Raw genomic sequence first — 24,029 nt, forward strand, 5'->3', positions numbered from 1 at the left:
ATGTGCTTGCATGTACAAGCATGGAAGATCATGACTATATCTGATATTGTTAGTGTCTCACTCATATCTTGCCCAAGCCTATTTCCAATGTGTGCTGACTGCATCTTACAGCAAGCATCTGTATACTGTTTTTTGTTTTGTCTTTGAGGGCTCTCTCTTGACCTATGTACTATGTGGCAGGCAAGAAGTTTCAGAGAAACGATATCCCAGGAGCAGCCCTTAGCCAGTGATGAATTGGAAATAGTCATCAATATGTCAACCTCATTGCAATTCCAAGGAGATAACTCTGAGATGTGGTTCATGCTGTCTTACAAAGTTCCCCAGCAGGATAGTCCGTCATGGTAGCCTGCTCTTTTATGAAGATTGTGTTGGCTTCCTTTCCTTCCTTATCTCACGTATCTCCTCCCTTACAGGTGCTTCCTAATATCAGCTCACAAACAAATCATTTAATATTCAGTTCTTGTCTTATGATTTGCATTGAGAAAAGCCGTGCCTAAGAAAGTCTCAATTTATAATATGAAATAAATGTAAAATGCAAAACTATAAAACTTTCAGAAGATTATGTAGGAGAAAATTTAGGTAAGCCTGAGTTTGGCTATGAGTTTTAATATATGGCACAAAAAGCAAAATCCATAAAAGATATAGTGCCAGTTAGAATTTATTAAAATTAAAAGTTTCTACAATATGAAAAACTCTGTTAAAGAAAATGAAAAGTAAGGCACAGACTAAAAAAAAATTGCAAAACACAAACCTGATAAGGGTAGCATTTTAAAAATTTATGAACAGCTCCTTAAAAAAAAAAAAAAAGCATGATGAAAGAGTGAATTTGCAGTGGAGAAACCTGATGAACCCTATGTCATAGTGATAAGATCAACATAAACAGTTAAAAAATCACATTGATAGTATGGCCCCTTGACACACTGTGATGAAATGGCACTTTATCTCTGTGGTTTTCCTTTCTCAAACCCATATCCCCGGTCTAATTATGGAAAAACAGAAGCTATAACTAATTTGAGGGATATTCTACAAAACACCTGACCAACACTTCTCAAACCTGTCAAAGTTGTAAAACACAAGGAAAGTCTAAGAATTGGTCATAGAAGACAGGGTGTCCCATGGTCCACCACAGCCACCACAACAGCCACTGGTATGGCAAGGCTAGTTTGCCACAATAGAAGCAGTCATGACTACCATGCAGGTGACCCATCAACTCCTCAACTACATTGATGCAAGGGGAGTCACCAACAGAACCTAGGAAAAGAGGTGAGTGAGTGCAATCCCATGACCCACTGGCCCAAAAATTGGGGGAATTATGCTACACATGTGATAAAACACCTGAGGGTGGAAGGTTCATGTGCAGCCCACATTACTATCTTGATCCAGGGAGAGACTCATGTGGAATCCCCCGAGAGTGCAGAAACCCAAGATACCCTAATAGAGTAAGAAAGAAAAGTCCCAATCACAACAAACCTATCCCCTGACTGAAGAAAGAAAGAAGCCAGGAGGAGCCTCTGCCTGTAGGAAAGAGGAACGAGAAACCCTGCCCAGATTCATCCATTCAAACCAAGGAGCACACATCAGGGTCATGAAATGCTAGCTGGGGTGCCAACAAGCCTGCCCAAGGACATCCACCCCAGGCAATGAGCAATGGACCCTAGATGCTTCTCTCAGGAGCTCAAGAGTTGGCCCACATACACAATGAACCAACATTGTGTTACTAACCTCAAGAAGGAATCACTAAATGCCACAGAGCCTAGGCCACAGGGACACTACATCCAACTCCAACACTGAATGCAGCCCAATTACCCACATTGCAGCTACACTACTGCCGTCTGTATGGAACCAATACAAAAACACTCTATTCAATGATAATATAAAACACATCTACAAGAGGAAGTCTCTCTCCTCAATTTCCCCTCCAAAATAAGAGTAGAAACAACTGCTCTACCAGAAGACCTGACATCAATGTAGAGACACTACAAATATAATAATAATAATGAAACCAGCAAAGGAATTCAGTAATTCTCAAGTACCAGACACCATACAGCAGGAAACCCTTGAAATGACTGAAAAGCAATTCTGAGCAACAATCTAAGGAAACTCAATGAGATACAAGAAGATTCAGTTAGACATCACAATGAAATGGGGAAAAGTATCCAGGATATGAAAGAGGAAATTTACAAAGAGAGATTAATACTTTAAAAGTGAATTTAGCAGAAGCCCTTTAATTGAAGGTTTCATTCAATAAAATAAAATAAGCATAAAAAAAAAAAAACACAACTAAGTGCTTAAGCAGAAGAAAGAATTTCTGATCTTGAAGATGACTTTGTAGAAATAACCCAGGCAGGAAAAAAAAAAAAAAAGAAGAAGAAGAAGAAAGAAAGAAAAAAGAATTTTTTAAAAATGAAAATAATCCAAGGAAGCTAGCAGGCAACTTTAAGCACACAAACATCTGAATCATGGGTGTTCTGGAAGGGGAGCAGAAAGGAAAAGACATTGAAAATCTATACAATGAAGTAATAGCAGATAACTTCCCAGGTATAGTGAGAGACACAGATCTCCAGATCCAGGAGATTTAAAGATCCCCAAACAGACTCAATCCAAAAAATTCCTCTCTGAGACATATTATAGTTCAATTTGCAAAACTCAAAGACAAAGAGAAAATCCTAAAAACTGCAAAAGAAAAATGTCAAGTCACCTATAAGGGAGTTGCTATAAGACTAACAGCAGACTTCTAAACAGAAACTCTACAGGCCAGAATAGAAGTAAGTTATACATTCCAAATACTAAAAGAAAAAAATGCCAGCCAAAAATACTATAACCAGCAAAGCAGAAACAAAAACCATGAGAGTTGACCACCACACAACCAGAACTACAAGAAATCCTCAAGGGACTCATGTATCTGGAATCCAAAAAATGATAATCACTGCCATGAATACACAAGAAAAAAACAAAACCCAGTGGTAGAACAAAAATGCAAATGAAAGAGATAAAGAAACTATGTCTTATCACTACAAAAAACCAACAAAAAACAAAGAAAAACAATAAAAGGAGGAGAAATAAACAAAAGATATTTAAAACTTCCAGATGGAAACTGATAAAATGTCATGAGTATGACTACCTTTCAATAACAACCCTAAATGTAAATGGATTAAATTCTCCACTCAAAAGATACAAACCGACCCACTGGATTAAGAAGCTGGATCCAACTATATGCTATCATTAAGAGATTCATCGCATCTGTAAAGACACACAGACTAAGAGGGAAGGGATAAAAAAAGATACATCATGGAAATGGAAACCAAAAATGACCAGGAGTAGCTGTTCTTAAATTGGATCAAATTGACTTTAAACCAAAGACCATAAAAAGAGACAAGGTCAATGTATAATGATAAAGAGATCTATCCAGCAAGAATACATAATAGTCATAAATATATATGCACCAAATACTGGAGCACCCAGGTATATAAAGCAATTACTATACACCTAAAGAAAGATGTAGACACCAAAACAATACTACTTGGGGACCTAAATACCTCTCTCAGCACTGGACAGGTCATCTAGGCAACAAATCAACAGAGAAACACAGGATTTAAACTACACTGTAGAACAATTGGACCTGACAGATATCTAGAGAATATTTCATCCACTAGCCACAGAATACACATTCTTCTCATCAGCACACAGAACATTCTCTAGGATAGACAACATATTAGGACACAAATCAAGGCTCAACAAATTTTAAAATATTGAAATCATTTCAAGTGTCTTTTCAGATCACAATGGATTAAAATTACATATCAATAAGAAGTGAAACTTGGGAAACTATACAAGTACTAGGAAGTTAAACAATATGTCCCTGAGTGACCTATGGGTCCAACAAGAAATTAAGCAGGTAATCAAAAAATTTCTTGAAATTAATTAAAATAAAGACATCATACAAAAACCTATAAAATACTACAAAAGCATTATTAAAAAGAAAATTTAGTTCAATAAATGCTAACATAAAAAAAAGAAAGATTTCAAATAAAAAATCTAATGCTACATCTCAAAGAACTGTAAAAACAGGAACAATCCAATCCCAAAATTAGTAGATGGAAAGAAATAATTATGATTAGAGCAAGAAAAAATGAAATAGAGACACCGAAAATTATACAAAGATCAGTAAAACAAAAGGTTGTTTTCTTGAGAAGATAAACAAAATAGACAAGCCATTACCTAGGCTAACCAAAAAAGAAGACCCAAATATATATCAGAAATGAAAAAAGAGTCATTACAACCATTACCACAGAAATACAAATAATAATTAAAGACAATTACAAACAACTATATGCCAACGTATTAATCTGTTTTTGTTCCTCATAATGAAATGCATGGAACTAAATTTATCAAAATTTATCTCTTACAGTTTTGGAGGCTATGAAGTCCAAAGTCAAGGGAATACATCAGGTTAGGATCTTCTCAGTAGTTGTTTCACAGCAATGCAGGGCATTCCAATGGCAGAAAAGGGTAGATCAGAGAGATAGTTCCTCATGCTATTTCCATTTAAAGCACCCAGAACCATGCCCACTACCACCATTAAAACATTAACTTACCTCTACAAGGCTCCACCATTCAATTACCATAATAGGGTTTTCCACCCTCACCAGTTACAATAGCTATTAAGTTTTGGGGGAACATTCAATACAAGGCAGCCAACAAATTTGAAAACCTGAGGAAAGGAATATATTTCTGGACACGCACAAACTACCAAGATAGAATTGAGAAGACACAGAAAACCTGAAAAGACCAATAACAAGCAATGAGGTTGCACCACTAATCAGCAGTCTCCCAACAAAGAAAAGCCAAAGACTGGATGGCTTTACTATTGAATTCTACCAAACCTTTAAAAAGGAATTAATAGCAACTCTCTTCAAACTATTCCAAAAAATTTAAGCAGAGACCATTCTCCCAAACTCATTCTATGAGGCCAGCATCACCCTAATACCAAAGTGAGCAAAAGATACAACAACAAAAAAAGAAAACTATAGGCCAATATCTCTGATGAACATAGATATAAAAATCCTCAACAAAATGTTAGCAAACAGGCACAAAGGGAGAAATACTACATGTCCTCAGTGATACATGAGAGCTGAGACAGAAAGAAGGAAGGAAAGACCACAGTGCTGTGCTGGATGCACAGAGGGAGAGAACAGTCCTAAGGTTGCTGGGGATGGAGGAGGTTGAGGAGAAGTTGGGCGGAGACACAGGGAAGAATTGAAATTTGTGGTAACAGACATGTTGATAGTATTTAGCTGATCATCACATCTTGGGCACAAGTGGTGATGGTCAGCTTTGTGCCCCATGAATATGCCTAATTAATTTTAAAAATTAGCAAAAAGAATATGGCAACACAGCAAAAAATTATACACCATGATCAAGTGGGATTCATCCCAGGATACAAAGATGGTTCAACATTTGCAAGTCAATAAATGTGATACACCATGTCCACAAAATCAAGAAAAAAACATGTGATTATCTTAATAGATGCAGAAAAAGCATTTTACAAAATTCAGCATCCCTTCATGGTAAATACTCTTATCAAATTAGGTATATAAGGAAATTATCTCAGCACAATAAAAGCCATAAAAGACAAAACCACCCCATATATCATCCTGAATGGGGAAAAGCTGAAAGTGTTTTTCTCTAGAACAGAAACAAGACAAGGATGTCCACTCTCACCAGTCCTATTTAACATAGTATTGAAAGTACTAGCCAGAGCAATCAGGCAAGAGAAAGAAATAAAGGAAATCCAGATTTGAAAAGATGAAGTCAAACTTTCCCTGTTTGCAGATGACATGATTCCATATGTAGAAAAACCTAAGGAATCTACAAAAAAAAAAAAAAAAAAAAATTCTAAGAGCTGGTATAAAATTTCAATAAACTTGCAGGATACAAATCAACATGAATAAAACAGTAACATTTCTATACTTCAATAACGAACTCACAGAAAAATCACAAAAGAAAGAATGAAAGTCAATTTACAATAGTCACCAAAAATTTAAATACATAGGAATCAAATTAACCAAAGAAAAGAAAGATCTCTACAATGAGAACTACAAAACACTGCTGAAAGAAATTGAAGAGGACACAAAAAGATGTAAAGACATTCCATGCTATTGGATTGGAGCAGTACATTGTGAAAATGTCCATACTACAAAAAGCAATCTACAGATTCAATGCAATCCCATCAAAATATAAATGGCGTTCTTTGCAGAAGTAGAGAAAGCAATCCTAACATTCATATGGAACAGCAAAAGACCACAAATAGCCAAAGGAATCCTGAGCAAAAGAAAATAATTATAATAATATTAAGAACAACAACAACAACAACAACAATAATAATAATAATAAAGCTATAGGCATCACACTATCTAACTTCAAATTATACTACAAACTTATAGTAACCCAAACAACACGGTACTGGCATAAAAATAGATACTTGGACTTATGGAGCAGAATAGAGAACCCAGAAATCAACCCACATACTTCCAGCCAACTGATCCTTGAAAAAGGCAACATGAACGTACATTGGGGAAAATAATGCTTCTTCAATAAATTGTGCTAGGAAAACTGGACATCCGTATGTAGAAGAATGAAAATAGATCCATACTTCTCAACTCAGAATGGATTCGAGATTTAAATATAAGTCCCAAAACTATAAAACACCTAAAAGAAAACAGAGGAAACACTTCCAGAAGTAGGACTGTGCAAAGGCTTTATGTATAAGGCCCCAAAAGCACAGGCAGCAAAAGGGAAAATAAACAAATGGGATTATAAAAAGCCTGTGCACAACAAAAGAAACAACTTACAAGGTGAAAAGACAACCTACAGAATGGAAAAGAAAATTTGCAAAATATGCATCTGGCAGGGGATTAATATCCAGAATACACAAGGAATTCATACAACTTCATGGTAAAAAAACAAGTAACCCGATTAAAAAATGGGCAAATGAGCCAAATGTAATTTCCCAAAGGAAAATATACAAATGCCAAACAGACACATGAAAAAATGCTCAACAAAAGCATTTTTTTAGGGAAATGCAAATCAAAACCACATTGACACATTATCTCATCCCAGGTAGACTGACCATTATAATAAAATAGAATAATAAATGCTAACAAGAATATGGAGAAAAGGAAACCTTCTTACATTGTTGTTGGGACTTTATATTAGTGCAGCAGTTATGGAAAACAGTATGGAGTTTCCTCAACCAACTGCAGATCTAACTACCATATTATCCAGCAATCTCACTGCTAGGAATATACCCAAAGGAATGGAAATCATTGTGCCAAAAGGATACATGCACTCCCATGTTTGTCACAGTTCTATTTACAACAGCCAAGATTTAGAACCAACCTAAATGTCCATTGATGGACAATTGGATAAGCAAAATGTGGTATATATACACAATAAAATACTGCACTGCCATAAAAAAGAATGAAATTCTGCCATTCAGAGCAACGTGGATGAATTTAGAGAAAATTAGGTAAAGTGTAATAAGCCAAGCACAGAAAAGAAATACTGCACGTCCTCAGTCATTAGTGGGTGCTAGATAAATAAATAAATAAGTAAATAAATAGAAAGAAAGATACAACCATCACAATAATTCATTGAACTTTCAAAAGGAGAGAGCCAAACTGAGGTCACCTAAAGTGGCAAATGGGAAAGAGGATGGGGGGATGGTTAGCAAGAAATTGATAAAGGGCCACACAAAAATGATTACATTGTATAAGGTTGAGGTGTACTAATTATCCTGATTTGAGCATCACCTATTGCTCAGAGAGATGGATATTCAATGCTGTACCACATAGATATGTAAAATCATGTTTCAATAAATAAATAAAAAAAAGAAATTGTCACAGCAGTAAGAAGCCTAAGAAGACATGTTGACTAAAAGTAATGTGTTTTCCCAGATGGAATGTTGGAACAACAACAACAAAGAATAGGTAAAAAAAAAAAAAAAAAGCTGAATAAAGTATGGACGTAATGACAATGTATCAGTGTTGGTTTATTACATGTGACAAATGTGCTATATTAACATAAGATATTAATAATAGGGAAAACAGTTCAACATACATGGGGACACTATTTTGTTCACATTTTCTGACAGCCTATAACTGTCTAAAAAATAAAGTTTATTACAAAAATACATGGGGTTTAAGGAAAAGATAGTATTAGGGACACAATATAAAAAAACTTTGACAGTAACACAGAAAAATGTTAGAAAGCAAGTAGGAATAACAGTACAATTCATCACATGTTAAATGGCTAAGAAATGCCTAAATACTATAATAAATGACTCTTTAGCTCAAAAAATACGGAAAGTTTTCTTGTGGAAATGAGCACTCATTATCTCGCTAGTTTGTCTGCCCGACTCTTATGCCTGCCACCCTGTAGGTGAGAGGAAAGGGACAAAATAGAAATAGAGCAAGACAAAAGAGAGAGAGAGGAAAAAAAATCAGTGAAAAGAGAGAAAAAAGATAAACTGAAAAAAAGGGAGAAAATTAAGAGAAGGGAAGTCATGAAGTCATGGGGCTATGTCTGTATATTGTGAGTTCTTGTGCTTTAGTGGAAAGCAGGTTATCTGAAATCAGATTCAAAGTTGTACCATCGGATGTGGGTGGGTATTGCTCATAAAACAAGAGATAAACTGAGGTAGCTGACAGATGTTTGAGGTGAATGTGTGTGTCTGTTCATGTGCATGTACATTTTATGGATTCCTACTTAGCTGAGTTTAGCTAGATGCAGTTTTCTGCATTCTCCTGGTGTTTCATGCAGACAAAATTGTGCATAAGCAAACGTGAAATTCACGTTATGCACAAATTGTTCCCCAATATATCAAACACATTGGAAAAAATTCACATTTTCAAAACAAGTGTTATAGCCCAACTGACTATACAAGCAAATATGAATACAAATACACATTCTTACCTTTCTCATTCTTACACAGAAGGAACTTATTTACTAAATATAATTTTCTGCCCTTTTTTTCTTCTTTGGCAGCATTCAAGGTGTTTGAGGATGACCAAGGTTAAAAACTGACATTTCAGTGATAAAACATCTATATTAGATTTGGTGCTGTACAATTCAAGACATCTATGCCAAAAATTAACCTATAACTCAGATATTTACAAGCTTCCCTACACATCTGAAATACATGTGTGTATTTTTAAATAAAAAGATCTCTTCATCTTACTGTAAACCAGTAAGTTTCCTCAAATTTCACTGGCATAAAAAAACCTTGGAATACTTCTTAAAGGGGTATATTATCAGATCTTTCTCTAGAGCTGGTAAATCAAAATCATAAAGGTGTAAATGAGGCCCTGTACATATGTTTTAAACAAATACTCCAGGTGATTTTTATGCAAAATAAATTTTAGAAGCATTGTTTTGACCTACTGAATCCATATGGCTGGGGCTCAGGTGTCTGCATATTTAATAATGACAAATGGTGATTACCCTAAGTATCCAAATATGAGAATTGCTTCTTTAGCCCACAAATGTTCTTACTGCCCAGAAGCACATAAACATGATTCCTAGGTTAACTGCTTCACTAGGATAGCCATCAAGTGGGATGTTATTCAGTTTTAACACTCTTCCAACAGGACCTGGAGTGATTTAGAACAATGTAGTAGAAGGGTATTTTAAAACTATAAAGCATAAAAGACCTTCCTAAGACTTACTTGTAAAAATCAGAGTAGAAAAAAATGTAAATCATAACATCTCTGGAGGGCAAATTGAGTTGCGTATCTATGTTCTTTACCTCATCTAAAAGCTTATTCTTTCCTGGCCTGGACTGTTCGGCTGTCTAAGAGTGATTCTGTTCCTTCATTGTTGGCTGGGGTCTGGCTAAACGGGTTGCTAATGCTGAAATCATACCAGCTGTTCAGATATCATTGTCACAATGTTAAATACTTCTCTGTCTTTCTTTTTATTTCTATTTTCCTCTCTCTTTTATTCCTTCTTTTCTTGAGGGAGCCACCTATAAAGAATGTGAACTCCCATCTGCTCAGACCAAGCAGAGGCTAGACCAGATGTGACCTGCAATTTGCTGAATGGGAAACAAACACAAGGAATGCAGCCGTCTGCCATCTGTTGATGCAGAAAGCAACAGGGCATGCCTGGCATTTCAACAGGGCTTCCCCACTGGGAAATGGAAAGAAAAACAGCATTTGTTTCATTTTTCTGCTTTCCTGACCTGACAGCAACTTTGAGCAAGGTAGGGAGGAAAATAGGACATCTTGCCATGAAGAGATGACAGCTGAAATATAAATGTCTGAGCTCAATAAGTATATTCTATTTTGCTTTAAAAGTTGTACCCTTGCCACAGTTGCCTCTCCTTGGTGGTATTGAGCATCTAATCTCTATGGTCATCAGGAATGCAGCAGAGTGGCAGAGTCCCATCTTCCAGATTTCTAATCAGACTTTTTCTCTGAATGCCACATAGAAAGCTCTTAGGGGAGTTAAAGGTAATGAGGCAGGTGTTAGCAGCAGATATAAACGAAAGGCAAGGATTCTTCCTGGATGCCAAGTCCTGGTCTTACATGGCTAGAGAACATCTGATTTACATTTTCAGGCAGAGATGAATGTAATAGAACAGGTGGCCCCTGTGACATAGACATGATAACTTGGACCTCTCTCTCTCTCTCTGCCTGACGGTGTGCACTGTGTCATTCCATTCAGATATAACCACTGAGATACCAATTTTCTTCTTTCGTGTGTACTCTTAGTAAAGGCCTCTCTTGCTCCCTGGTGTAAACCTTGATGAATGAAATACAGTCCCTGGTTTCATGAGGCTTGTTATCTAACACAATGTGTGTTTACTTAAAACATGCTTCAAAGAAAATAAACTTAGTTTTGAAGATGTCCTTGTTTTCTAATGGAAGTAAACCTGGATTAGAAAAAAATGTTTTATTCTAAGAAGGACACCTGGGTCTATCTGATTTTCTGATGCCCTTAAGCTCTTTATTTTTTAAGTGCTACCTTAGATTACTTAAAAAGTATCCACTTTGTACACAGAATAATCATTTGAAACAACACTAAATAAATGCAGAATTGCTATTAAGATAGCATTTATAACTTGCATTAGACTGTCTCATATTTTAAATGTGGATGCTGTTCCAAATGGACAAAATTTGCACATTAGAACACTAGAACCCACGAGTTCTCCTCATATGGCCATATTAGGCAATAAGTTTTTGCAGTAAGGAGCAAGCAAAATATATTTTTTGTTTGTTTTCTTTTTTTTTTTTTTCCCAAACAGCCTATAAATTTCAAACAAAAATCTGCTAAGTACCAACCGCTGTATAAAGAATTTGATATGCAAAAATGTGAGTGGTTCTCTTCTCCTAAAGAATTTATAGTCCGTGGGGGGGGGGAGAAAAGGGCTATAAACAAATACAACCATGTATACGTAATGATATTAGTGATACTTGTAAGTACAGTAAGAGCACTGATTCTATACAAAGGATCAGAATATTTCTCAAAGAGGAAAAATGTCATAACTGGAGATATCTTCATAATATGAGTCATGATGAATGATTTAGTTTTCACTTTAGTACTATTGTTAAGTTAAAGAATAAAGCATTCAGAGAAAAAAGCTGTAAAGCAATTCTTTGTAAAATAAATATCCTTTAATTATGGAATGTAATTTTAATCGCATTCTTATAAAAGTCTATATTCCTTAAGTAATGTCCTAAACAAGTGTTGCTGAGGAAGAAAGAGTTATTTTCCAACTAACTCAGGCAATCTGCAAATTCACTAGACTTTAATGGGAATGACACCTCCAAAGGCCCAGCACCAGCCTGTGTGCTGCATTCTTGCCTCTGAGGAAAAGTTCCTGTGAGTAGTCCAGACAATAGCATCACCTGTGCTCTCAACTAAGATCTTTAGCATTACTTATAGATGAATGATTTCAGTCATATTTTATAATGTGTAACCAATTACCACAGGCCACACTTCCTGTGTCTATAAAATAAGAGCATGTTCAATGCTCATTTCCTGACTCTCGAATGGGCTGCCATGGTCTATACTGTGAGAGACTAAGTACCCCTCAAAAAGTTTCCAGTTGTTTCTGAGACTTTCAAATTAAGGTTTCATGTGTACTAACAAACAGCTTGTCATTTGCAAGCCCCACACACTATTTTTTTTTTTTTTTTTTTTTTTTTGCTTGCCGAGTCATAGTCTCTGCTCTTAAATGTAAATTAGAAGAGTTCATTATGGTCACTCTCCATTAAAAATGTCATTTTCAAAGCAGCACAAGTCCTTAGGACTGCTGGAGAAATTGCTGGGTCAAGAGAGGGGTGGGGAGAAGGACCTTCTCTCATGTGACTCACATGTTGACACTTAGGTTCTGTAATACCTTCTGTCTCTTGTACTCAGTTTAAAAGTCTATATTAAGTCAAGACAATCTGTTTCTTTTTCCACTTTCTATGAGACTCAAAATCAGGACAGAGACTGTATGGGGCTAGAGATGGGGGAGCAAGATACAGAAGCAAACAAGAGACTAAAATCCCTGCCTTCATGAAATCCCTGTGTTAGTGTAGGAGCCATAAAAAACCGAAAAGAAAATATGTGATAAAACGTGTAGTATGTTAGATCAGAATAAGTACTATGAAGACACATGAGTTTAGGAGGAACTAAGTAAAGTACTTTTATCTGCTTACATTTAAGTCCACATGCTGCCCCTTTTCTCCGGTTTTTATCAAAGACATATCTATGCTTCTAGGAAAAGTAAACCCTGCCACCCGTACACGAGAATCCATCCTTACACTCAAAGATATCAAAACAGCATTTGTTTCTTCATTTTCTTCATCTAATTGTTCCCTTTTAACTTGATGTTTTTATCAATATAAAATTGCTTATATTTCTTTCATCTTAAAAAATCTCTTAAACTTACCTCCCTCTCCAGCTGCTGCTCAATTTTCTCTTTTTTTTTTTTTTTTTTCATGGAGAGGTTGACAATTCTTAACTAGAACTTCTATCAAGAATCTAAGATTATACATCTTCTTGGTTAGCGATATTTGTTTCTTTTAGAAAATTTCTCAAAATAATGTCTTAAAAGAGTTCGAATTATCAGAAAATATTATCTAACCAACATGAACTGCATGACACCATATGCTGAATGGAAGCACCACAATAAATATCACAAAACATACCATTCAGAGTCCAGCTGGAGACAGGCCAGGTCAGTACCTTGTGCACCAGCGTATGATGCTGTTCATGCTGTCCTTTGCTGTGTACTCAGTTTTTAAATCTCTGGCTTGCTACCATCTATTAGCTTATTTACACATATCCCCTTACTATTATAATTTGCTTACAATAAATAATTATTATGATTATTGTATTTTGTTTTTTGTTTTCCCAACAGAGTCTTTTTCCGAAGATACTATTGTATGGTATCTTACGAGGTCACCCTTTTTATTTTTTTCTTGCCCAATGCTGCAGCACCTTCTAATATAGTACTTTTTAAGTCTCATCTATATGTCACTCATTCCATCTACTAGTGTATTAGTCCATTTTTGATGCTTATAAAAAAATGCATGGCACTGGGTAATTTATAAGAAAATTAAATATATTGCTTACAGTTTCAGAGACTAGGAAGTCCAAAGTCCAGGGAACACATCTGGTGAAGGCTTTCTTTGGCATTAACTTCAGTGATGGCAGGGTATCACATTGCAAAACTGGTGTAGCAGAGAGAGAGAGAGACTAACCTCATTCACTCTCCTTTTAAATCCCTCCAAACCATGCTCATGACCAACATTATTAATCCATTCACTAGGCATGGTCCTTCAATCTAATAATTTCTTCAAGGCCCCACCTTTCAATTACCATAATAGGATTTCCCACCTTCTTAACACTGTCACAGTGGGGGCTAAATTTCTAATACATAAAGTTGGGGGACACATTTCAAGCTTCAGTGAGTTTGGGGAGGGACATTCAATCCACTACAACTAGCTTCCTTTTTTTTCCTAGGACATTATTTCATTGGAAAGACGGATTATGGTAGAGATGTAGGGGCAGAAAACATATACTCTCTTCTCATTTTGTCTTTCTACTAGTCGAGTTCATTGGCAATCAGAATGGGATAACTTTTAATATGAAAGAGGTCCTGAGGTAGCTCTGAATAGATTCTCACTGAAAGCTCAGGTTTGACAGAACTAACAGGACGATGGATTCTCCTGACACACATGAAGATGTAAAGTGCCAGGATGTGGAAAACAGAAGTTAACTTGATTCCTCTATCATGGAGGAGTTTTATTATTCCTCTCCCCTTTGAATGAAATGTCTGTAGAATATCAGAATATTGGCAAAGTCAGTCATTTTTGACTTGCTTTTTTCGGAAGGTGGTATAGTACTATAGTTGGAGATACCCTGACAAGCATTATTTCATTAGGAATTTACTGAAAGATAAATCTTCCTGCTTCTGCCCTATTTCTATCCTAAAAGGAACGATCAGTCATCAGTGAGTGTACTGCCAAAAAGTTTTGTGAAGTCAGGAGCCATTTCAAATAGGAATTAATCGGGAGCAAAAATGATCTTTTCATTTGCTCAGCCTTCATAATGTATGGCAATCTCTCTTTAGGTGGGGCCACAAATCACTTAAGTATGAATGATATATGTGGTGTAGAATGTAACCTTAACAACTTGTCTTGTCTCTGCCTTGATGTTTCCATCTGGTTTGTGCAAAGAATGTTCAGATACTGTAGCAAAGAGGAAGATTACAATTTCCAGAGGAACAGCCATTAAGGGTCACTATCTTCTTGGTCCTGATAAGTTTAATACAAGTTGCCTGGGAGGAAAGAACTCATAAAATACTTTATCTGAGCCAAGTGCAAAAATACTCATAAACTCAAAGGTTAATCACTGCACCAGAAGAGCAGATGAAGGAGACAGGGCAGTTTTATGTTTCTTTACTCTGCTGCCCTTATTAATCATGTTGTGGGCTGCTTTAAAATATGTTCCTGCACTTTATTTTACAAGCCTAATGGATAGACAGACAGATACTGAAAATGAAGTTGGAGTGATGATAACGGGATTTATTTGATCTTTCTTCCACTTGCCAATATGTGCAGGAGACATAATCAAGGTCAAAAAATACATTTTTTAAAAAATCTATTTTATTTTCATGCCATATTTTTCCTACTATTATTTTTTATTTAATTGCATTCTTATTAATATTGAACTATGGATATTTACTTCATTTATCTTTCTGTGCAAGTGGTCTTATTTTACAATTAGAGGTGGATAGCTTAGTCATTTGTGGAATGGTTCCCTCAGATTTCACTAAACAGCATATAAACGGATTGGAAAATTATGCTAATAGAGTTGCTGTTGATGAATCCAAAAAATGGATTATATTTTTGCCTCTGGATTTAAGCAGAACATCTTTGGACAAGTGACAGCATAAAGGATTTGTACAGGTGTAATAATACAAAATACAAAGGAATTTCCCTATATATTGTGTGCATTGATGTGATTGGATCTATACATAATTAAATAGCCTTACTCTAAATTGTTCTTTAATTTAGATTTTTTAAAGAGCAAGATAATAAATATTTTCAGCTTCCAGGTTATTTGATTGCTGCTATTAGTGTGAAAGAAACCGTTGATAACATGCAAATAAATGTGAATGACTATGTCTCAATACAACTTTATTTATAAAAACTAGTGGAGAGTCCAGTTTGTCCCTTGGGTTTCAGTTTGCTGAACTTTGACTTAAGCTATATATGAGAATAAAATGAATAAAGATAATGTTTAGGGACTGTACCATTATCTTATTTTACCCTATAGAGGTTGCATTTGAAAGGTTTCTACTCTTGGTTTCCTATCAGTTCCTCATTAAGGTGGAAACCCAGGTGCTCACAATAGCCAGTAAGTAGGTTAAATATATAAAGTTAAAATGGTACAAAACAATAAAGAGTGGTAAAATTTTTGATTATTTGATAATATATGTTCCAATATGTTTAATGGTAAAATAAAGAGCAGGAAAAAAAAAAAAAAAGCAGCAAGATTTGGCCCAACAACCACCAGTTTGCAACTTCTGTTCTATATGGTAGATTGAGTTTCCCCCTGCTTGGCATATCCATATGGTGTTCTGCCTGAAGATCTGCTCATGCATCCAAGAACCAATTCAATTATTGCCTTCTCCAGGGGACTTTTGCAGGTATTGGTATATAAAATTCATTGTTACTTTCTCTATGCTTTAAAAATGTAAACTCTTTTGTATTCCTTTTTGATATAGTTGTTTTCCTCTCAATAGAATGTCATTCTTAATTATGAAACTCATTTGTATAGTACCTAATTCAATGAAAATAGCATTTTTTCAGACATAATATTTTTCTTCATGAAATGTCTTATGTCTCATTCATATTTAGATATACCTTGCCATCCAAAGTTGTTTTTTTTAATAGCAATTCTTCTTTTTAATTTGTTTTTTTCTTAATTGACTCATGATAATTGAGTGTGCAATACAGTGTGCAATTCCATAAGATGTCATCCAAAGTGTTGTTATTCAAATTCTTCACTATCTGAATTCAGGAGTGAACAGATTTGGATATATTTGTACGTGGAATTTTTTCTATCTGAGATCTCATTACTTGCTGTTTCAAACTCAGGAATACAAAAAAAGATTTAAGTAATGTCTTATATCTCTTTATCCAAACTCATTATCTAAACTTGTGCTGTCCAAATTAAAGAATACAATAATTGTAGGTAGCAGGAAATACTTACAGTGAATTGTTGCTCACGGCATGCAATGGAACCCTCCTTTATAATTCAGTAAGATAATCTCATGAGTTTATAATTATTAGAAGCTTGAACATAGCAATTGACTCACCTATTATGACTTTACAAAACAAAATCTAAATTTTCCATGGCTTACAACACTAATATACGTGAAATAGGATCTGCTAACAACTCCAGCTCAACTCCTGCCATATCCGCCCTTGATGATTCTGCTCAAGCCATGTTATCCTCTCAGTTTTGCAAACGTCCTTCATAACTTGGTCATTTAACCTACTCTCCCCTTGTTCTCAAAAATTTCTCCCATTCTTGGATGGTGGACTTCTTTAGAAAGGATATCTATTGCCATTCAAGAAAAATTAAAATATGTCATTCACTCGTTCATTCATTCATTCACTCAGTTCACAAATATTAACTGGGTATTACTATGGGTCAGATACTCTTCAAGGCACTAGAGATATGATGACACACCAGAGAGACAGAGCTCCCACTTTCATGGAATTTTACATTCCAGTAAAACATAAAATTCCCTTAAGTTATTTTCAAAATACTAAAAGACAAAGATTGCCAGCCAAGAATACTCTACCCTGCAAGGCTATCCTTCTGAAATGAGGGACAAATAGTATATTTCTCAGACAAACAAAAACTGCGGGAGTTCACTACCACACGACCACCCTTACAAGAAATCCTCAAGGGAGTACTGGGTTTGGTTCCTGAAAAATAACTACCACTGCCATAAAAACCCAAGAAAAATCTAAACCCGCTAGTACAATAAAAATGGCATTCATGAAGAGAAAACAAGCAAACAAAAACACTAACTACAACCTAAGGAACAAACAAACAAAGAAACCAAACAGTAAATTAGAAAGCAAGGAACAAAAGACACCTAAGACAACCAAACAACCAATAAAATGCTAGGAATAAATCAACACCTTTCAATAACAACTCTTAATGTTAAAGGCTTAAATTCCCCAATTAAAAGACACAGACTGGCTGACTGGATCAAAAAGCAGGACCCAACTATATGCTGCCTACAAGAGACCCACCTCACCCATAAAGATTCACACAGACTAAGAGTGAAAGGATGGAAAAAGATTTACCATGCAAACAGAAAAGAAAAACGAGCTGGAGTAGCTATTCTTATATCTGACAAAATAGACTTTAAACTAAAAACCATAAAAAGAGACAATGAGGGACACTACTTAATGATAAAAGGACTGATCCATCAAGAAGACATAACATTAAATATGTACGCACCCAATGTTGGAGCAGCCAGATTTATAAAACAAACTCTATTAGACCTAAAGAAGGAAATAGACACTAATACCATAATAGCAGGGGACCTGAACACTCCACTGTCAATATTAGACAGATCATCTAGGCAAAGAATCAGTAGAGAAACACAAGATCTAAACAAGACTCTAGACCAATTGGAATTGGCAGATATCTACAGAACATTCCACCCAACAACCTCAGAATATTCATTCTTCTCATCAGCACATGGATCATTCTCCAGGATAGATCACATATTAGGTCACAAAGCAAGTCTCAATAAATTCAAAAAAATTGGAATTATCCCATGTATCTTCTCAGACCACAATGGATTAAAACTAGAAATTAATAACAAACAAAACTCTGGAAAATATACAAACACATGGAAATTAAACAGCATTCTACTTAATGACATATGGGTCCAAGAAGAAATCAAGCAGGAAATCAAAAAGTTTATTGAAACTAATGAAAACAATGATACATCATACCAAAACCTGTGGGATACTGCAAAAGCAGTATTGAGGGGAAAATTTATTGCATTAAATGCTCACTTCAGAAGAATAGAAAGATGGCAAGTGAACAACCTAACACTTCACCTTAAAGAACTAGAAAAACAAGAACAATCCAAACCTAAAGTGAGCAGACGGAAAGAAACCATTAAGATCGGAGCAGAACTGAATGAAATTGAAAACCAAAAAACAATTCAAAAGATCAACGAATCAAAAAGTTGGTTTTTTGAAAAGATAAATAAAATAGACAAACCATTAGCATGGCTAACAAAAAAAAGAAGAGAGAAGACTCAAATAACAAAAATTAGAAATGAAAAAGGCGATATTACAACTGATTCATCTGAAATACAAGGAATCATTCGAGACTACTATAAACAACTATACGCCAACAAATTTGAAAATCTGGAGGAAATGGATAAATTTCTGGACACACACAAGCTCCCAAAACTGAACCGTGAAGACGTAGAAAATTTGAACAGACCAATAACAATAAAGGAGATTGAAGCTGTTATCAGAAGGCTCCCAACAAAGAAAAGCCCAGGACCAGATGGATTCACAGCAGAATTTTACCAAACATTCAAAGAGGAATTGACACCGATTCTTTACAAACTATTCCAAAAGATTGAAACGGACGCAAATCTCCCAAACTCATTCTATGAAGCAAACATCATCCTGATACCAAAACCAGGTAAAGATATAACCAAAAAAGAAAACTACAGGCTGATATCCTTGATGAATATAGATGCAAAAATCCTCACTAAAATGCTAGCAAACAGAATACAGCAACATATACGAAAAATTATTCATCACGATCAAGTGGGATTCATCCCAGGGATGCAAGGTTGGTTCAACATACGCAAATCAATAAATGTGATACACCATATTAATAAACTCAAACACAAGGACCATATGATCATCTCTATAGATGCTGGAAAAGCATTTGATAAAGTTCAGCACTCATTCATGACAAAGACCCTCTATAAGTTAGGTATAGAGGGAAAGTATCTCAACATAATTGAAGCCATATACGCCAAACCCACAGCCAATATCATCCTGAATGGGGAAAAGCTGAAAGCTTTTCCTTTAAGAACAGGAACTAGACAAGGATGCCCACTCTCACCACTCCTATTCAACATAGTGTTGGAAGTACTAGCCAGAGCAATCAGAGAAGAGAAGGAAATAAAGGGCATCCAGATTGGAAAAGATGAAGTCAAACTGTCCCTGTTTGCAGATGACATGATCCTATATATCGAACAGCCTAAAACCTCTACAAAAAAACTGTTGGAATTGATAAATGATTTCAGCACAGTAGCAGGATACAAAATCAACACACAAAAATCAGTAGCATTTCTTTTCTCCAGTAGTGAACATGCAGAAGGAGAAATCAAGAAAGCCTGCCCATTTACAATAGCCACCAAAAAAATAAAATACTTAGGAACTGAGTTAACCAAGGATGTGAAAAATCTCTATAATGAGAACTACAAACCACTGCTGAGAGAAATTAGAGAGGATACAAGAAGATGGAAAGATATTCCATGCTCTTGGATTGGAAGAATCAACATGGTGAAAATGTCCATACTACCCAAAGTGATATACAAATTCAACGCAATCCCCATCAAAATTCCAAAGACATTTTTCTCAGAAATGGAAAAAACTATTCAGACATTTATATGGAACAATAAAAGACCACGCATAGCCAAAGCAATGCTCAGCAAAAAAAATAAAGCTGGAGGCATAACACTACCTGACTTTAAGCTATACTACAAAGCTATAATAACCAAAACAGTATGGTACTGGCATAAAAACAGACACACTGACCAATGGAATAGAATAGAGAATCCAGAAATCAACCCACACACTTACTGCCATCTGATCTTTGACAAAGGCACCAAGCCTATTCACTGGGGAAGGGACTGCCTCTTCAGCAAGTGGTGCTGGGATAACTGGATATCGATATGCAGGAGAATGAAACTAGATCCATACCTCTCACCGTATACTAAAATCAACTCAAAATGGATTAAGGATTTAAATATACACCCTGAGACAATAAAACTTCTTAAAGAAAACATAGGAGAAACACTTCAGGAAATAGGACTGGGCACAAACTTCATGAATACGACCCCAAAAGCACGGGCAACCAAAGGGAAAATAAACAAATGGGATTATATCAAACTAAAAAGCTTCTGCACAGCAAAAGAAACAATTAAAAGAGTTAAAAGACAACCAACAGAGTGGGAGAAAATATTTGCAAAATATACATCTGACAAAGGATTAATATCCAGAATATATAAGGAACTCAAACAACTTTACAAGAAGTAAACAAGCAACCCAATTAAAAAATGGGCAAAAGAGCTAAGTAGGCATTTCTCTAAGGAAGATATACAAATGGCCAACAGACATATGAAAAAATGCTCAACATCACTCAGCATCCGGGAAATGCAAATCAAAACCACATTGAGATACCATCTAACCCCAGTTAGGATGGCTAAAATCCAAAAGACTATGAACGATAAATGCTGGCGAGGCTGCGGAGAAAAAGGAACTCTCATACATTGTTGGTGGGACTGCCAAATGGTGCAGCCTCTATGGAAAATGGTATGGAGGTTCCTTAAACAATTGCAAATAGATCTACCATACGACCCAGCCATCCCACTGTTGGGAATATACCCAGAGGAATGGAAATCATCAAGTCGAAGGTATACCTGTTCCCCAATGTTCATCGCAGCACTCTTTACAATAGCCAAGAGTTGGAACCAGCCCAAATGCCCATCATCAGATGAGTGGATACGGAAAATGTGGTACATCTACACAATGGAATACTACTCAGCTATAAAAACGAATGAAATACTGCCATTTGCAACAACATGGATGGACCTTGAGAGAATTATATTAAGTGAAACAAGTCAGGCACAGAAAGAGAAATACCACATGTTCTCACTTATTGGAGGGAGCTAAAAATTAATATATAAATTCACACACACACACACACACACACACACAAACCGGGGGGGGGGGGAAGAAGATATAACAACCACAATTATTTGAAGTTGATACGACAAGCAAACAGAAAGGACATTGTTGTGGGGGAGGGGGGAGGGAGAAGGGAGGGAGGTTTTGGTGATGGGGAGCAATAATCAGCTACAATGTATATCGAAAAAATAAAATTAAAAAAAAAAAATTCCCTTAAGTTATTCTCTACCACTGCAGGCAAGCTAATTTTTACTTTAGCATTTATGGCAATCTGTAGTTTTTTTATTAGCTTATCTTTTACAACCATCCACTACTATGAATTCCAGGAACTATGTCGGCCTTATTCAATATGGAATCTCTGGCATCCAGTACTGTGCCTAGTACACAGCAAGCATTTTATAAACATAATGCCTGAGTGCAATGAAAAGTCTAACTGTACTTTCATATGGTTTAATATGATACAAATTTTCAGTGAAATTGTTCTGTAAAGTAATGACTTAGATTGGTAAACAAAAATAGAGAAAAATTATTTGTAAACATGCATAAGGGTATATGGAAAACATTTATAAAATTAAAGTGGTTTACCATTTTACAACTATATGCACAAATGAGTCTCCAACCACTGGGGGGGGGGGGGAAGCCAGCACGTATATTTTTATTCTTTTTATCTTTGTTTTCATCGACTCAATAGGCAGATCTTTTATGGAAGTAGTTCACATTCAGTTTGAATATAAGTATGTTGAGATGAATTGTTTTCCAATGTGTATCACAGATTCAGTCTGAGCGTGGTATGTAGCCATTCTGCTATCTCATTTCTAAACTCCTATCAGTTATTCAAAGACCCTGATAAAGACCTTATTTGTCTGTTTACATGGATCTTATTTTTCACAAAATAAGATGTAGAATAGACCCAAAAAAACATTTTCAAGGATTAATTTAAAAATCTGATTTCATCATAAGCATCTTTGTATAGTATATTTTCTACTAAATATATTTTTTTAAAGTTTTAGACCTTTTCTTCCATGGCATGTAGATAATTAAGCACCAGAAGACATTCATTCTATGAGAAAAATGATAACATTTTAGTTTAGATAAAAGGAATTTAGCATCATTTGCAGATGAATATAATGCAATTAGTTATATTTTGCTGATATAAGAAGATTTGCAAGGCATAGATCTCATTTATATTAGTGACTTGAGGTAAAATTTGAATTACAATACCTAATAAATAAGTTCATTTGTATTTTATATTACTATATTAAATATATCTACTATGTTCTTCTAAGAAAAATGGTAACAATACTAGGTGTACTACCAAATTTTTAAAGAGATCAATGTGATGGCAGAATCATTTCTCAAATGTAAGCAGTATAATCAAACCTCTAAGTAATAGTTTTAAGGAAGTGCTTATCACCTCAATTTCTAAAAAGCTTAAATGTGCATGTTGCTAATAATTTTCTCAGGAACTAAAATTTAAAAATAGAATTGCATGCAATTGAAACAAAAAATTCCCCCCACCCCACCCTCCATCACTCGCTTCCACTAATCCCTCAGGTTGTGTACACTTTGGTTTAATGATCACAGGAAGAGATGAAAATGTTTCAAAGGTTCCAGAATATTAAACATATATGGGTATGAGTGAGGGCAACATTCCCCCAAAAGTTGGATTAGTTACCCTAAGATAAAGAGAAATTAGAAGCAGTATTGAGGCACTAACAGGATAAAGAGAAACTTAGGCATAGATGTGGGGAAATCATCGTTCCTTGAAACATTTGCCTAGTTCTCTATGTAGCTGCAGAATAGAGATCAAAGGATAATCAAAAAATGGAAAAAGTTATTCTCACTGGAAGTTCTAACTGGTACTGATGAACGAAGAACACAGACTTACAAATCTAATTATGTAGGGCAATATAAGGGAAATATTTACAACTCCAAAGAGCATCAAATTCCAGGAAACTGATGCCAATCTAGTGCCTATCAAAGACTGTGGTGATAACTTATAGTTATTGTAACTCTTGGCAGGAACTGTGATAATTAGCAAAGCATACAAAGTGCCTTTCAGACTGGGGAGTGACCTCAGGACCTGATGAAGCTGCTATATCAGAGCAATGGTACTTTTTTTGATTCACCTGCATGTGTTTGTTTTAATGCCCAGAGTGGGCTAGTGCTCCTTTAAGGCAACACTGCTGGAATTCATTAGCAACTGTCCCACTGATGGGGCACATGGCATCTAGTTTATAAAATTCCTGTCTTAGTCTGTTCAAGCTTCTATTTAAAAAATATCTTAGTTTAGATAATTTGTAAACAATAGACATTTTTTACTCACAGTTCTGAGGTCTGGAAAGCCCGAGATCAAGGCACCAGTAGTTTTGATGTCCAATGAAGGCTTTCTCTCTCCTTTAAAGACAGCTCTTCTACCTGTGTCCTTACATGGGGGAGGGACAAACAAGCTACTTGAGCCTCCTTTATAAGAGCACTAATCCCACTGATAAA

Source organism: Cynocephalus volans, chromosome 3 (assembly GCF_027409185.1).
Source record: "Cynocephalus volans isolate mCynVol1 chromosome 3, mCynVol1.pri, whole genome shotgun sequence".
In the NCBI taxonomy this organism is placed as follows: domain Eukaryota; kingdom Metazoa; phylum Chordata; class Mammalia; order Dermoptera; family Cynocephalidae; genus Cynocephalus; species Cynocephalus volans.